Source organism: Nelumbo lutea, chromosome 6, assembly GCF_056320005.1.
Source record: "Nelumbo lutea isolate HS-2025 chromosome 6, American lotus-T2T, whole genome shotgun sequence".
NCBI lineage: Eukaryota > Viridiplantae > Streptophyta > Magnoliopsida > Proteales > Nelumbonaceae > Nelumbo > Nelumbo lutea.
Genome location: NC_142689.1, coordinates 22,234,466 through 22,251,040, shown reverse-complemented (window position 1 = coordinate 22,251,040; position 16,575 = coordinate 22,234,466).

Here is a 16,575-nt window from a genome sequence, read left to right as displayed (position 1 = left end):
TATTATTTTATCTCTTAATAATTTAATTTTAATTTATAAATTTATATGTATTTTTTAATTTTATTCTTATTTTAATAAATTATCTTTATTTTTATAATTTACTCATATTTTTCAATATTATTTTGAATTTAATAAATTCTTTTTATGAAATAATGCAAATTGAACTAAAAATCATCAAATAATCAGTTTTAGGGGTAAAATAGTAAAATTAATGAATTTTAGATTTTGAAGGGTTGATCCAACACATACAATATTATCTATTCAAAGCGTCTAGAAAGTAGAAAAGCATCGATGCCCCTTTTCATATTTTATACACTTTTAATATCTTTTTAACTGTTTAGATATTATCATATGCCACCTATGTCAGCTTAGCTTCCAACTCTCCATTTTAGTCGTCGGTTGCCATTGGATGTAGAATTGGCATTGGATAGATCAGGTCAATTAATCCAATACAACCCAACCAATCAAATCGATTATATATCAGTTTTGGTTATGTGGTTTCTGTCTTCATTAAATGATCTGACCCAAACCAGATCCAACTCATTAACAGCTCTATCCGGACAAACCAAAGCTTGAAAGTTTTGTTCATAAGTCACAATTCTTTATCTCTTAAGGGAGTCTAATCTGCTGTTCCTCACAGAGCATGCCTCATACCGACCTCACAGGGTGTTTTGGCAACACATCCTGTACTTCTATTTAATATTTATGATGAGATATTTTCAATACACAATGAGATGCGACTCTGAGGTTGGTGTGAGGTGCATTCTGTGAGGAGCATATCTGAATTTCTCTTAAGGGGTGTTCAACAACATGGCTTAGTTTTGATTTTTAAAAACAAAAACAATTGCCACATTAGTAAAAATTCTTCCATTTGGCTTATAATGCCATTGCTTTCTCACGTGTATTTTTTGCTTGATAGTAATAATAGGCCATGTGGCAAAAGAAACTATTTTTTTTTCTTTTTATCTTTTTATTTGAGACACAAAGCACTAAGATTTTATTGGTAAAGAATTAATGGGAAAATAGAAATATTCCTATTAAATTCCAATTTTCAGGCGTTTAATTGATGGGATGGAATGCAAAAGTCGCAGTATGCAGTTTACTAAAACTTAGGATGCAGGGTTCAAATACTTCCATTCAACTGCGGAAAGGTAAGTTTTTTTTTTTTTTTTTTTTTCTCCTGACATGGAACTTAAGACGATAACCCAAGAACGGGCATATAAATGATATGGGGCCATTTGATAAGTGAGATGAAATAATTACTACTTTGTCTTTGATTGTTAAAATAATTAAATAATAAAATTTTCACGTATAGTAGTAATGTATCCAATTTCAGCTTCAATAATTAAGATGGTGTTTGATTCTTGTATTGTCACTTATTTCAAAAACAGCACCAGACCAGTTCAGCACAATATATGGATTTCCTCCAATAGAATTCAAAATATTGTTTGGATAAATTATATATCAAAGAAACTTGTTTTCAATATTATTGCATTTTTTCACTATTCACCTTATGTAGCATCTAATCATACCTAATGGAATTTAGATGTCAAAAAACATTAAAAACACTTTTCAACAACTTTTTCTCGTTTTTGAAGATTATATTATATAAATATTTTTTTAAATAAATAACAATGCAATTAAATGGCCCTAAATATAGCTCACAACCTCCTTAAAAAACTTATTCTCTAAAAGACAAATCAATAAGCCTAGTTGAATCAAATAATTAAGGAGCTTCTTAAATGACCTTACTAGAAAGCAGTGTGTTGGTTGATGGATCTAACAAACAGTGTAACAATGAAATTGGGGATTCTTTTTTGGGCTCTAAACTGATTTCACATAGTGGCATAAATAGTATAACTCAATAAATGACCTTACTAGAAAGCAAATTAACCAACTCCAGGCCTAGCTGTATGTAAATACTAATCAGTACTAATGTTGTCAGATTTGGACCGGACAGAAATGAAATTAAGGCTGTGTGTTGGTTGCAGTGTAGTTTTATTTGCACTAGTATAAATGCTTGGGAGTGCAAATGGAAAAATGTAAATTCTTCTTTAAAATAAGCAAAAATTAGAAATAAAAATAAATCAGAATTTACATTTAAGGATTCGTTCGAATCTGGTGTAAAACATCATCAATGTAAAAGTACATTGATGACGTTTTACACTGAACTGTATAATAGATGACCGTTATATTTTGAAAATCATGATTAAAAGTGTAAAGTCTTATATCGATAAAATCAATGTATCTACACCGTTTATCGATGTAAAAATGTATGCTTGATGAGATTTTCCATCGATTTACACGATGTAAAACTCCACTCCATCCAAACGCACACAAAGCTGAACCGAAATGGAGTTTTACATCAATTATAATTACACACTCTTTTCAAAACGCCTAAAAAACCAAACCAATATAAATTTTACATCGGTTCTTGATTTATATCCCTTCCAAATGCAGCCTAAATCATTTGCATTGCCATGATTTTGCATTAGACAAATTTATTTGCATTGCAACCAAACACAGGCTAATGTTCACTTTGCCTTAGCCACGGTTTCATACTTTCATTCCCAGATGGGTCATTCTGATGACCGTAGAAACGGCCGGTCAATTAACCAGGACCCAGATGGGCCACTGAGTCATTATATCATATTACCAATTCAACCATCCGGTCCGGTTCTAGTCAGACAATACTGGTTCTGGTTAGTAGTAGTAAGTAATTAAAGTTGGATCAGGTAACGCTGTGAGCATGGAAATAGTAAATGTAGGGCATTCAATGACAACCAACCTCCTCCTACCGGTTGGGCCACCAACTTTTGGTAGTTGCCCAATTAATTTCGAGTCACAAGGTGCCTTGAACTACCATAACCATAAGATGAACACGAAGTACTCAACCAGGTTAGGCTTGGTGGGAGTGGGACAAGAGTAGTGGGCCGTAGACTTGGTGGTCCAATCAGCTGAAAGTCCATCCATCAGATATCAAAGGTAAAGGTGGGATTAAATCGTGAGAAATTAATACTGTATTTGGTTTGAAGGTAAAAAGTAGGGAAAGGAAGAAAAATGTAATCTTTATAAAAGTTGTACAGGTTTTTTTACATTTTCCTTCCTTTCCTTACCTTTTTTCCTTCAAATCAAACATAATATGGGGACAATGTGCTCGGGTTTCTCCGTTCATTTGCAACAAAGACCAAAAACCCCTTAAGCTTTTTCTCCTCGCTAAAATACCCATATAAATTTTCTTTGTTTCTTTTCCTCACCCATTTTCTCTAAACCCTAACTGACCCAAAAATACCTCTTTCATTGTTGCGCCTCTATTGCTTCTCTCTTGGACCATCTGCCAACAGATCATAGAATGGAATACGGAATACCCAATTCAATTGTGTTTGGGAGGGATTCAGCATTGATTGAGCTGCACTGTTGGCTGAGCCATTTTGAAGAAGCTACTAAAACTAATTCGCAACTCCAAAAGCCAAACATAGTTTCATGGCTTTCTCTGTGGGTCTTAATTTGCAAATTGCAACTCCAAAAGCCACTGCATGAAAACCTCCCAAATGGCACTAAATAGTATACCTTTTTTATGTTGATAAGCAAGTGTTTTAACCAAAATTATCATATCCATTGTCTACGAAATTTATCCAATTAAACATAAAATCTAACAAAATTACAAGAAAAACTAAGACACATTTATTAACCATATAATTTCTTTGAGTCTTGGGTTCAAAACAAGAATTGGTCCCTAAGGCTGTGTATGGAAACGATGCAAATGAGTGTCAATGAAAATATGTAGTGTAAAACTGTTCATATAAATTGTAAAATTGGGTTACTTTTGCATTATCAAATTTACCTTCTTACTAAATAGACTTTTAGTTGTAGTGGATGCAAACATAAATTCCAATAAAGCATATGCTTTTTTTTTATCAAAAACCCACTTGAATGCAAATTTACTTCTTTTTTATTGATGTACTTTTACATCTTATTATCAATATAAATATGCACTGGTCTGTCATTTGTTTAAGCATAAATGTAATGTTGCCAAATACAAACAAAAGTGAACCAAAATGCAAATTTACCCTGAACCGGGGTTTACATTCCATTTGCATAATTTCCAAACGCAGCCTAAGAAATTATGAATTGGGACATAAATCACAAACCCATGAGGTAGACCCGACACACTGAACATATGGTAGATCCATCTAGCATATCAGGACTCCACTCCAAATGGAATCCAAATCTGGTGTAAACACAAGTGTGCGAACATGGATGGAACCCTTTTTTTTTTCCTGAGCCGTGTTATGTTTGTTGTGAAAATTTACTTTAGTGCCCTCACTTTCATGTGTGGCTTGACCGCATGTGTTTATTATTTTAACAAGTAAATGATTTTTTTTCCACTTTTGAGAAATGGACATCGAGCCTTACTCTTTCTTTTTTTTTTTTAATTTAGAATAGAATCCTGATTTTGAAAAAGGCTGTTACAAAATGGCACTCTTATTTGAAGAATGGCAAGAATCACCAGAAATAATTCTTTGGAGTGATACCAAATAGAGAGTTCATATCAGCATACAAGGCTCAACAGGGCTATCAATGGGCTAGGTCTACTTAATACAACTGAAGCAATTGAACCGATTTTTCCAAACCAATTTAGACCCGAACCAATTATATAGTTGATAATATGGAAATTTCTTTTTTTTCGTAATTTTGTTATATTTATATCTAAAAGAGTAAATCTCATAAAACATACACAATTATATTATCAAAACAAAGTTCTAAATTGTTATTATTATTAATAATTATAAGTGCCCAAGTATAATCGGGTAATTGTCTCTGGTTACTAATTTGTTCGATTCTGGGTCCCTCGAATGTTGTCCGAATCAGTAATTGGAACGGGACTGGGACACTCTGTACCGACCCATTGACAGCCATCTCAACATCTTAATTGAACTCAACACTCGAAAAGTCAAAACAGTGTAATTTGGAATTTGCCTGGACCACACTATGATAGAGGCTCTCTGAATTCTGAAATCCTACGCTTGTTCACGAGTCAATAGAAACCAAATACTACACATTTTTTTGGTCATCGGTCGTGGACCCGGCCGTAAATCGTAAGCCTGTGAACGCCAGCTTGCATCAAAAGAGTTGAACAATCTTATTCTGCTAATTTTGGAATCAGGGTAGAAACAAAATCTGAAACGGAAACACCTTCTATATGATCTTTTATCTAACTAGCTGGAGCTTTTAGCTATGGTTATCTCACTCCCTATTAATTGTGTCTGTAAGAGAGAGAGAGTCGAGGGAGTAATAATTGGTGGAAAAACCTAGACTGTCGAGAATGAAGAATCAACATCAAATAAAAAGCCGAAAAACACCAAATTTGAAGTTGTGACTTGTGAAACGGTGAGGGGTGGAGTCAAATTTTCTGATCCAAAACTCTGAGCCTTTGACCTATTCTAGGACAGACACGAGACATGCACCCACTCATGACTCAGCGTTGAAAACAGTGTTACTACTTGCATTTTGGTCCTTATTGGGTTCGATCCGGTTGGATTGCCGACGGATTTGTCTCTTCTCTTGTCCATTCTAGTGACAACCTTGAACCATGCGGCAGTTCCGTTCTAAAATGCTGGAGAGCCGGAGTCCGGATAGGCCATTGTTAGTAAAGTAAACATTTGTTGTTTGTTTCAAAATTTTTTCTTGCAAAGTAAAACTACATTTTCGATTATCTGAGATGCGTTTAATGTGATTCTGCTAGCAGAGACCAGCCTTGAACCATGCGGCAATTCCGAGCTTTACGTCTGTTGAATCCCTTCATGGATATCCACGAATCTCACCTGGTTTACTTCAAACGGAACAACACCACCAAATACAAGCCTCCCTAGAAATCAACAATCCCAAAACTTCCCTCCAAGACCCTGAAACCCAAATATTGGAAAGATCTAACAACTCTTAATGAGGGATAAGTAGCAAAGGAAAAGTTGCTATCTTTTCTTATTTTAAACGGTCGAAGAATGTGTTGCATGGAAGTTCCCTCCTGTCAATTAGAAAGTGGAGATTTTGAAAGAGAAAACAAGGATTTTGAGGGAGGAAACATGAAAGATAGAAAATTGACGAGTCTCATTTCATTTCATTTGGATATAAGAAGAAAGGAAGCATTTGAGGCAAAAGGAAAGGGAAGTGTCATCAAGTATTTTATTGGGTCTCGGTTTCTAATTATTTTGTGTTTGTGTTTGCCTTTTGCGCTTGTTTGTTTAGGTCCTTTGAACGCCTCATTCATTTTTGGTAGACGGGGTGGATGAGTTGATCAGTGCAAGGAATGGTCAATTCACCCATGTTCGTGTAACGGTCGGTATTAGTGAGTCCCAAGAAAAAGAACTATTGTAGAGCGGTTTAGTTGCTGGGGAAGTATTACCCTCCGCCCACTTGGGTAATAACTTCTCGTCCACGGGGAAAATTGCACATGATGAGACAACATTGCCCCTTTAATAATGAAACTTTTGTGAATAGAACAATCAATGTTTAACTTTACCTGAGAAACAAAATAACACTATAAAGTTCATTTACTCAAGTCAATGACTTCCCAAAATATGAATTAGGCCAAAATAAAAGAAAAGGAAATTGATGGAGAGTTCTTAAGGCTCAATGTATTTGTAGTCTTAATTTTATTTATAGTGTAAATATATAAAGGGCAGCCCATTGCAAGAGACTCCCACCAATTTGGGATCTAGGAAGGTATAGATGTACCTAGCCTTATCCCTGCACATATTGGAGTGAAAATGGATTGGATCAATTTGAATTCGATCCTAATTTGCCAGATTCAAATACCCCCTTTTGGATTTTCGGATTGGATAAGATCAAATTGGGATGACCCCCATCAAATTCGATATATATTGTTTTGGAGCAGCTACAGTAGTCCGAACCAATGAAGAAGGAAGAAGAAGATGAGGAAGAAGACAAGAGAAAGAGAGAACAGGAGGGTTTAGTCGAACTGATTAGTCTTCCATTCAGTCGACCCCCTTGTGTTTATTAGGTTCTAATTACACTTACAAAGACTAAACTGCCCTCACTTAAGTGTGGGGCAGAATACTCTAATAAAACAGCCACATAAGCAAAGTACTTAACTGACATAAGATTACTAAATTACCCTTATTCGGCTCACTCTAACACTCCCCCTCAAGCTGGAGAATATATGTCATATAATCCCAGCTTGTTACATAGATGATTCACTTTCCCTGAGTTTAGAGCTTTTGTAAACAAATCTGCCCATTGATCATTCGAGCCCACATGTTCTGTGTTTATCTCTCCAGCAAGGACCTTCTCCCTCACAAAGTGGCAATTAACCTCTACGTGCTTTGTTCTCTCATGAAATACAGGATTGGATGAGATATGGAGTGCAGCTTGGTTGTCACAATACAGTCTCATAGGTTTATCTATGTGAAACCCAATTTCTTGTAGAAGATTCCTCAACCACACTAACTCACAGGTAGTATGTGCCATGGCCCTATACTCAGCTTCAGCACTACTTCTGGCCACAACCGTCTGCTTTTTACTCTTCCACGTCACAAGATTTCCTCCAAGAAATGTGCAATAGCCCGTAGTAGATCTTCTATCATTCACTGAGCCTGCCCAGTCTGCATCTGTATACCCCACTACTTCAAGTTTTCCTCCTGGTTTATACAATAGTCCACGGCCTGGAGCTCCTTTCAGATACCTCACAATTCTAAGAATTGCATCCCAGTGAGGTATACGAGGATCCTGCATGAATTGGCTCACCACACTGACTGCAAAGGATATGTCGGGTCTCGTGATATTAGATAGTTCAGCTTCCCCACTAGTCGTCTATACCTTCCAGGATCTTCAAATATTTCTCCTGTATCACTGCTCAACTTAACATTTGGTTCCATAGGGGTCTCAGCCGGTTTTGCACCTAACAGTCCTGTTTCTTCCAATAGATCAAGAACATATTTTCTTTGGCACAGATTTACACCTTGTTTTGACCTGGCAACCTCTATTCCCAAGAAATATTTCAATGTTCCAAGATCTTTTGTTTGGAAATGGTTTTGCAAAAATACCTTTAATTTGCCAATCCCCAATTTATCACTACCAATAATGACAATATCATCCACATAGACCACTAATAGAATCTTCCCAGCTTCTGAGTCATAGCTGAACACTGAGTGATCTACCTGGCACTGCTTCATTCCAAAACTCTTCACCACTTCACTGAACTTCCCAAACCAAGCACGCGGCGATTGTTTCAACCCATAAATTGCCTTTTTCAATCTGCATACCTTACCATCCTCCCCCTGAGCAACAAACCCAGGTGGTTGCTCCATATATACCTCCTCCACAAGATCACCATGGAGAAAGGCATTCTTGATATCAAGCTGAAACAGAGGCCAATCATACATAACTGCCAGGGAAATTAGTACACGAACAGAACCAATCTTAGCCACCGGAGAGAATGTCTCCATGTAGTCTACTCCATACAACTGGGAGTAACCTTTAGCAACAAGTATGGCCTTCAGACGCTCTACACTACCATCTGGCAAGTATTTCACAGTATACACCCATTTACATCCCACAGCATGCTTACCAGGTGGGAGAGTAGTAAGTTCCCACGTTTGAGTATGTTGAAGAGCAGAAAGTTCCTCCTCCATTGCCTGCCGCCAATCAGGTGAACTGAGAGCTTCTTGGACATTGTTAGGTATGGAAATAGAGGATAAAAAGGAAACAAACTGGCGATGTGATGTAGAAAGACGAAATAATGAAACGAAATTGGAAATGGGATGGAGGGTAGAACTGCGTTTACCTTTCCGTAAGGCAATGGGTAGATCAAGGTTTGAGGGTTCAACAATAGGAGCCATGAGAGGATCCGCAGATGAGGTAGAAGCTGAAGGAGGGGCCGGTGCCGTTCGACGTGTATACACTTGCCGGATTGGTGGACGTTCGGTGGTGATCTGCATGGGATGAGGTGATGAGTCTACTCCAACAACAACATCTGGAACTGGATCACTGACAGGGAGAGGAAGAGGAAGTGCGGGTGGAGACGAGGGTGCTTCAGGACTTGAGAAGAAGGGGACTGACTCAAAAAATGTGACATCAGGACAGACATAGCACTTCCGGGTAATGGGATTATAACACTTGTACCCTTTCTGAGTCCGTGAGTAGCCAAGGAAGACACATTTAATTGAGCGTGCATCTAGCTTGTCTATTCCAGGGCTCAGATTGTGGACAAAGCACACACAACCAAAGACACGAGGAATTAATGGGAATGGAGATAAAGTGGGAAACAAGATAGAGAAGGGGGACCGACCATGAAGAATGAAGGAGGGCATCCGATTAATGAGAAAACATGCAGTGAGTACAGCATCACTCCAAAAACGTTTAGGAACATTCATGTGGTGAAGAATAGACCGAGCAGTTTCAAGAAGCTGACGGTTCTTCCGTTCAGCTACCCCATTTTGTTGAGGGGTGTATGCACATGATGTCTGATGAATAATGCCATGTTGTTCTAAATACTGTTGAAATGAAGTAAGAAAGTATTCACGACCATTATCTGAACGGAGAATTTTGATTGGAACACCAAATTGTGTGTGTATTTCAGCATGGAATTTTTGAAAAATAGAAAACAATTCACTTCTTTCTTTCATTAAGTAAATCCATGTCATTCTTGAACAATCATCAATAAAGGAGACAAAATACTTGTACCCATTATAAGACTCTATTTTGATTGGACCCCAAACATCTGAATGAACCAAAGAAAAAGGACTCAACATACGACTCTCAACTCTTGGACTGAAGGACACACGACGATGTTTCCCAAACTGACATGACTCACATTACAAAACTGACAAATGACTCAATGACGGGACCAAAATCTTGAGAGCCTTGAGAGATGGATGTCCCAGTCGGCAATGCCACTGTAGAGGAGTAAGCGAAGTCTGAAGAGCAATTGAAGATCCACCACCGTCAAGATAGTACAGTCCACCAGCTTCATGCCCCCCACCAATCTTCTTCCCCGTCTTGAGATCCTGAAAAACACAGGTGGAAGGAAAGAAGGTAACAGAACAGTTAAGAGCTTTGGTTATTTTACTAACAGACATAAGATTGAATGGAAACTTAGGGACATATAAAACAGATGATAAGGGCACAGGAGCCATGTCAATATTACCAACACCACATATGGGAGATGAGGACCCATTGGCAAGTGTAACAGTTTGTGATGTGGAGGTTTCAGAGAGAGAAGAGAACACACCTGGAGTCCCGGTCATATGATCTGAGGCTCCAGAGTCAATAATCCAGGGAGAGGTTTTAGATGACATGCAAGCAATACCTGATTGGGCAAGTGTGGCAGTGGTATGCTGTGAAGTAGTTCGAAGGAACCGTTCATACTCATCACGTGGTACGCTCACCATTTCCCTCCCAGAGGTAGATGTAGATGTGGGATGAGTTCGGTCTGCCGGTTTACTGTCACTGATATCAACCTCACCCGCTACAGCATGATTAGCCCATTTAGAGGGAGGGCCATGTAGATCATAACAGAAATTCACTGTGTCCCTCTCTACCACAATGAGTGGTAGAGAGGGACACAGTGGAAAAAAAAAAAAAAGTCACGACCACCCCGACTAATCATGGAACTGCCACGGCCTCCTCGGGGAGCAAGACCTCCCCCTCTTGTACTATATCCAACCCCTCGAGCTGTCACAAGTGCTGATCTATCAGACTGTGTGGAGTTCTTTGTCTGTCCCAAAGAGATTCTACGAAGCCTTGAGAATACTTCCTCAAGAGTAGGAAGAGTAGAGCCCCCCAATATTTGGGCTCTAACTGGTTCATATTCCGACTTCAGCCCCACCAAAAATCTTGTAACATCTAGTTGCTCCCTTTGCTGTTGCTGAACTTTAATATATGGAGTAAGGGGGTGATAGACATTGAGTTCATTCCTTATATTCTTCATGTTGGCATAGTACTCTTCTAGTGTTTTGGTTCCTTGTTGTAAATCAAAATACTCCTGATAAAGCTGATACACTCTTGTTGTGTTATCTTGTCCAGAATATAGCTTCTTAGCATGCTCCCATATATCCTTAGCCGTATCAAGAAACATGAAGTTGGCACTAATTTTAGGTTCCATACTATTCCACAGCCAAGTCATGATTTGAGCATCTTCTTGCTCCCAATCATCAAACCCTGGAGAGTCCTCCGATGGCTTTTCATCTCTTACATGCTTTACTTTCTTCTTTGCCTTGAGAAACACTTCCACTGATTTGGCCCATAGAACATAGTTCTCCCCATTCAGCTTAATTGATGTCATTTGTACCCCTAGGTAGTCGGAGGAAATTACCACATTAGGTTTCTGATCATTGTAGCCATCTCCTATTGCTGCCATTGTACTCTTTCACAGTTGCCTCTAACCTTACTTCTCAGCTACAAGCTGATTGATGTTGTTCACAGTTTGATACTTCAGCACCTATTGCAGCCCCTAAACACAACAGTGGGAGCACACACTTGTTCTTCTTTACACTACTGCTGACTTCACACACCTACGACCCACATAAGCATCACAAGCACCACAACACAACAGTAGGCCCTCTTACAACCACTCAATAAAAAAAAATTGCGCATCACAAACACCACAACACAGTCAAACTGCTACACCCAGTTCAGATTTGTTTAACACACTTAAGAGGGCATTACACGACCACAAGGAGCTTGGCAAGGTCACTGCATTCCACCTTACACCACTCGGCCACCTACAGCAGCCCTAACACCACTCAACAACTCACAGCAGCCCTACACCATTCGGCTACTGCACACACAGCCCTTTTTAGGGCAACAATGAACCTAGTTCTCTAGGTTCTAATCAGTACTAACTGATTCTTGAAGGGTTCCTACCCAGAAATACCAGCAACACAAGAGGACTAAATAACCAACCTTCCTTTGAGAGTATCAGCCAACCATTCACTGCTGAAATCACCTTCCTTGATGAAGAAAACTGTGCGCAGCAGAGAGCAACGAACTGTGATGTCTCAGACCTAGGGCGAACCAGCTCTCTCCATTAACCAACTAGAAACGAAGAGGAGGGTGTCACGAACACAGCTGAGATGCTTTGCAAGCGGAAGCAGGTCAGAAACCTTGCTCTGATACCATGTTTTGGAGCAGCTACAGTAGTCCGAACCAGTGAAGAAGGAAGAAGAAGATGAGGAAGAAGACAAGAGAAAGAGAGAACAAGAGGGTTTAGTCGAACTGATTAGTCTTCCATTCAGTCGACCCCCTTGTGTTTATTAGGTTCTAATTACACTTACAAAGACTAAACTGCCCTCACTTAAGTGTGGGGCAGAATACTCTAATAAAACAGCCACATAAGCAAAGTACTTAACTGACATAAGATTACTAAATTACCCTTATTCGGCTCACTCTAACATATATATAGACTATTATTGTTGTGTGTGTAACCTAGTGGTTTGAGAGGCATTATTGTAATGTGTCTTTAGTTATCAAGGGGCTTGAATGTAATTTTTTGTAGTCCAATATAAATACTAATGAAAGGGGGATATACCACAATTTTTCTTGGCTCAAAAACCTTTCTCTTTGAACCTTCTTCTCTTCTCTCTTCTTCTCCTCTCTCATTCCTCCTTATGAAGGTAAGAAGGAGCCCTGGTGCTGTTAAGATTTTTTGAGCTGGTGACTCCTATGTTAGTTGAACCGTATGATATTTTTGAACATACCAAAGGTGGTCTCACTTGATTTGGTGATGTTTTGAACTTCCCGTAACTTATTTTCTTCCACGTCTGTTGTCCAAGCCTCTATTTGTGTTTTTATCTGCTACTACAGATTGGTGGTGGTTGTTGGAAGCCACAGTTGGTGTTTGTGTGGTGCGTATGTTGTTGGGAAGACTCAATGGTAAATACAGAGGAGCACAAAAGTAGTGACAGTTCTAAAGAAATGCCCAGAAACTTGTTCAAACTCGATGACAACCCTAATCTTCAACTTACCTCAGTGAAACTTGATGGAAGCAATTTTTTAGAATGGTCTCAATTCACAAAAAACATATATTGGTATTCGTGGGAAGATGGGTCACGGGTAATCTAACTGGAGATGAGAAGAAGCCTTCTCCCAAAGATTCCAAGTTCCATAGATGGAAGCAAGAGTAGGGGTGCAAGTCGGGCGGGTTGGTCCAAGTTTATGGTCAACCCAGGCCCGGCCATAAAATTTGGGCTTAAGGTCCAAGCCCGAGGTCAAGCCCGATTTTCCCAACCCAAGCCCAGCCCGCCCTGCAATTTGATGCATTCGGGTTGGGCTCGGGCCTAGACTGGGCTCGGGTTGGTCAATGAACCCACTCTAAAATTATACATATATAAATGTATTTATGCATATATATATACATATATTTATGTATGTATGTAAATATGTATGCAAAATATTTATACAAATGTTATATATACAAATATATACGTATATATATATATATATATATATATGTAAATATGTATGCAACATTTACATATATACACATGTATAAATGTATATAATTGGGCCGGGCTTGAGCCGGGTTCGGACTACCCAAGGGGAGCCCGGCCCAAAAAATAGAAAAGCCTGACTTCTTGGGCTAGAGACCAGTCCGAGGACCGAAAATCCAAGCCCAGCCCGTGTAAAATTCCGGGTTGGGCCGGTTTGGGCTTGGGCTGGGCCCGCCCAAGTTGCACCCCTAAGTAAGAGGACCTTACCATCAAGACTTGGTTGGTTGGATCTATGCAGCCTCACATTGCTAGGAACTACATGTTCCTTTAAACATCAAATGAATATGGGATAGAGTGTCTACTACTTACTCCCATGTTCACAATTCTGCTAGAGCATATCAACTTCGTCGAGAGGGGGAGAAATCAATGGCATTATATTCTCCACTCTCTAGTCACTATGGGAGGAAATTGATCATCTTGAGAAACTTGAGTGGAGAGATTCCTTTCGTGGAGAACAGTACATGAAACACAATGAGAAGCTCAGGGTCTTTGAATTTTTTACTAGGTTGAATCCTGAATATGATTTTACACAACATATTCTTAGTAATAATGTTGTCACTTTTTAACTGCTTCCTCTTCAGTTCAAGATGAAGTGTAAGTCCAAGTTTAGTAGTAGTTCCAAGGGGGCTCAGATAACTGAAGGTGATGATGTTGTGTGTGATTATTGCAAGAGACCTTAACATACAAAGGATAGGTGTTGGAAATTATACCCAGAATTGAAACCAAAAAAATTTAAGGCAAGAAAGGCAGTGCTCATGTTGCTACTAGCTTAGACAGTTCCACTACAACTCAACCAGTGGATCCTAGCCATGGGGAATCCTTAACTGCTATCGGGGCTGAAATAGTTAAGCTCAGTTGTCTTCTTACTAGGTTGGAAAGCAACAATAAAACCAGTACCTCTGATCCCATTAGTCCTTCCACAGCTTTTGCCAAGTTAGGTAATTCCTCCTTTCCCTCAGCCATTGCACCCACTTCTTTGCTTATTGATCACGGTACCTCTAACCTTATGACATGTATATCTACTTGTTTTCATTCTTATCATTTGTCCTCTAAAAGGGAGAAAATCACTCTAGCAGATGGGTCCCATACCCCTATCTCTGGTGTAAAGGATGTTAAGCTGAGTGATGATCTCTCATTTAGTTTTGTTCTTCATGTTCCTCAACTTTCTACGAATTTGTTATCCGTTATCTCTCTTATAAAGTCCTTAAATTGTTGTCTAACTTTTTTCTCTGATTGTTGTGCCTTCTAGGACCTAAAAGCTAGGAAGAAGATTGGAGATGGGAGTGAAGCAAATGGAGTCTACCTTCTAGATCCTACTATAGCTCAATTTTTTGCCTGTTCTACTCAGCAAAATAGTTGTAATGAGTGTAAGGGTCAAATCTTTTTGTGACATTGTCATTGGGTCACATGTCTTTTAATTCTTTAAAATTGCTATTTCCAAGTTGTTCCAGTCAGTGTCTGTCTGATCTCCAATGTGAAATATGTCAACTTTTAATGCATTGTAGAACAACTTATTACCCAAGCAATACGAGTTTTTTGTCATTCCATATTGTGCATACTGATGTGTGGGGTCCATATTCTCTTGCGAGTATGGGAGACTACAGATATGTTAATTGTTATATTATTTTTTTGATGAATGTACAAATATTTTATATTATTTGTTGATGACTTTTCCAGATTTACTGGGTTGTGTCTTCTCAAGAGTAGAGATGAAGTGCCACAAGTTATTAAAAATTTTTATAGCACGGTGGAAACTCAGTTTGAAAGACAAATTCAAAACAATACAACTACAACAGACACAACAACCATAAAACACACAAAAAAAACTAACACCACTACCAAATAGACAAACATAGAAACTCTTGACAGTAAATCTGATTGAAGATTACAGCAAAAGAGAAGAGGAGAGAAGAGAAGAGAAGAAAGAAGAAAGAAGGATTGAGGCAATGGAACAGTGCTGGCGGCACCAGCTTCATTATAATATATAGGGAAAAAAATAAGAAGGGAAATGACCCTTGTGCCCCTACTAAGTGATGGTACAATAATAGATTAAAATAAAAAAAGCTTTAATCAGCCAAACAGATCCTAACAAACATAAAATCAATTATTTCAACACTCCCCCTCAAGTTGGAGCATAGATGTCAATCATGCCCAACTTGTCACACAAATCATTATGCCGCACATAATGAAGACCATTGGTGAAGATGTCTGCAAGTTGTTCTTCTGAACTGACATATGGGGTGCACACTTCTCCATTTACAGGTTTCTCTCTAATAAAATGCTTGTCCACTTCAATGTGTTTCGTCCTATCATGGAGGACTGGATTAGCTGCAATGTTGATAGTAGCCTTATTGTCATAATAGAGTGACATAGGGTTGCTAACTGTAAAACCCAGTTCTCCTAACAGATTTCTTATCCACATGATTTCAACAACTCCATGAGACATAGCTCTATATTCTACTTCAACACTAGACCTAGCCACCACACTTTGCTTCTTACTTCTCCACGTGACTAGGTTTCCCCCTACAAAGGCACAATATCCACTAATAGACTTTTGGTCATCAACTGCCCTTGCCCAATCAGCATCAGTATATACCTCCACCTTTAAATGTCCATGTTTTTGGAACAACAAATCAGCTCTAAGAAACTTCTTGAGGTATTTGAGGATCCTTTCTGCAACTTCAAGGTGAGTTGTCCTAGGATTGTGCATGATCTGACAAAGGACACCCACTGCATAAGCAATATCAGGCCTAGTCATAGACAAATACAAGAGTCTCCCTATAAGTCTCTGAAACTTCTTCACATCTTTCAAGAACTCTGCCTGACTGTCTCCCAGATGATGGTTAGGTTCGATTGGTGAGTCAATTGGTCTCATCCCTAGTTTGCCTATATCTTCTAGTAAATCTAGTATATATTTCCGTTGGGAAATAAAGATGCCCTTGTGAGAGTGGGAAACTTCAATTCCAAGGAAATAACGTAAGGGGCCTAGATCTTTCACCTCAAATTTAGTGGTTAAGAACTTTTTTAGTCTCTGTATTTCAGCCTCCCAATCTCCTGTGATCACTAT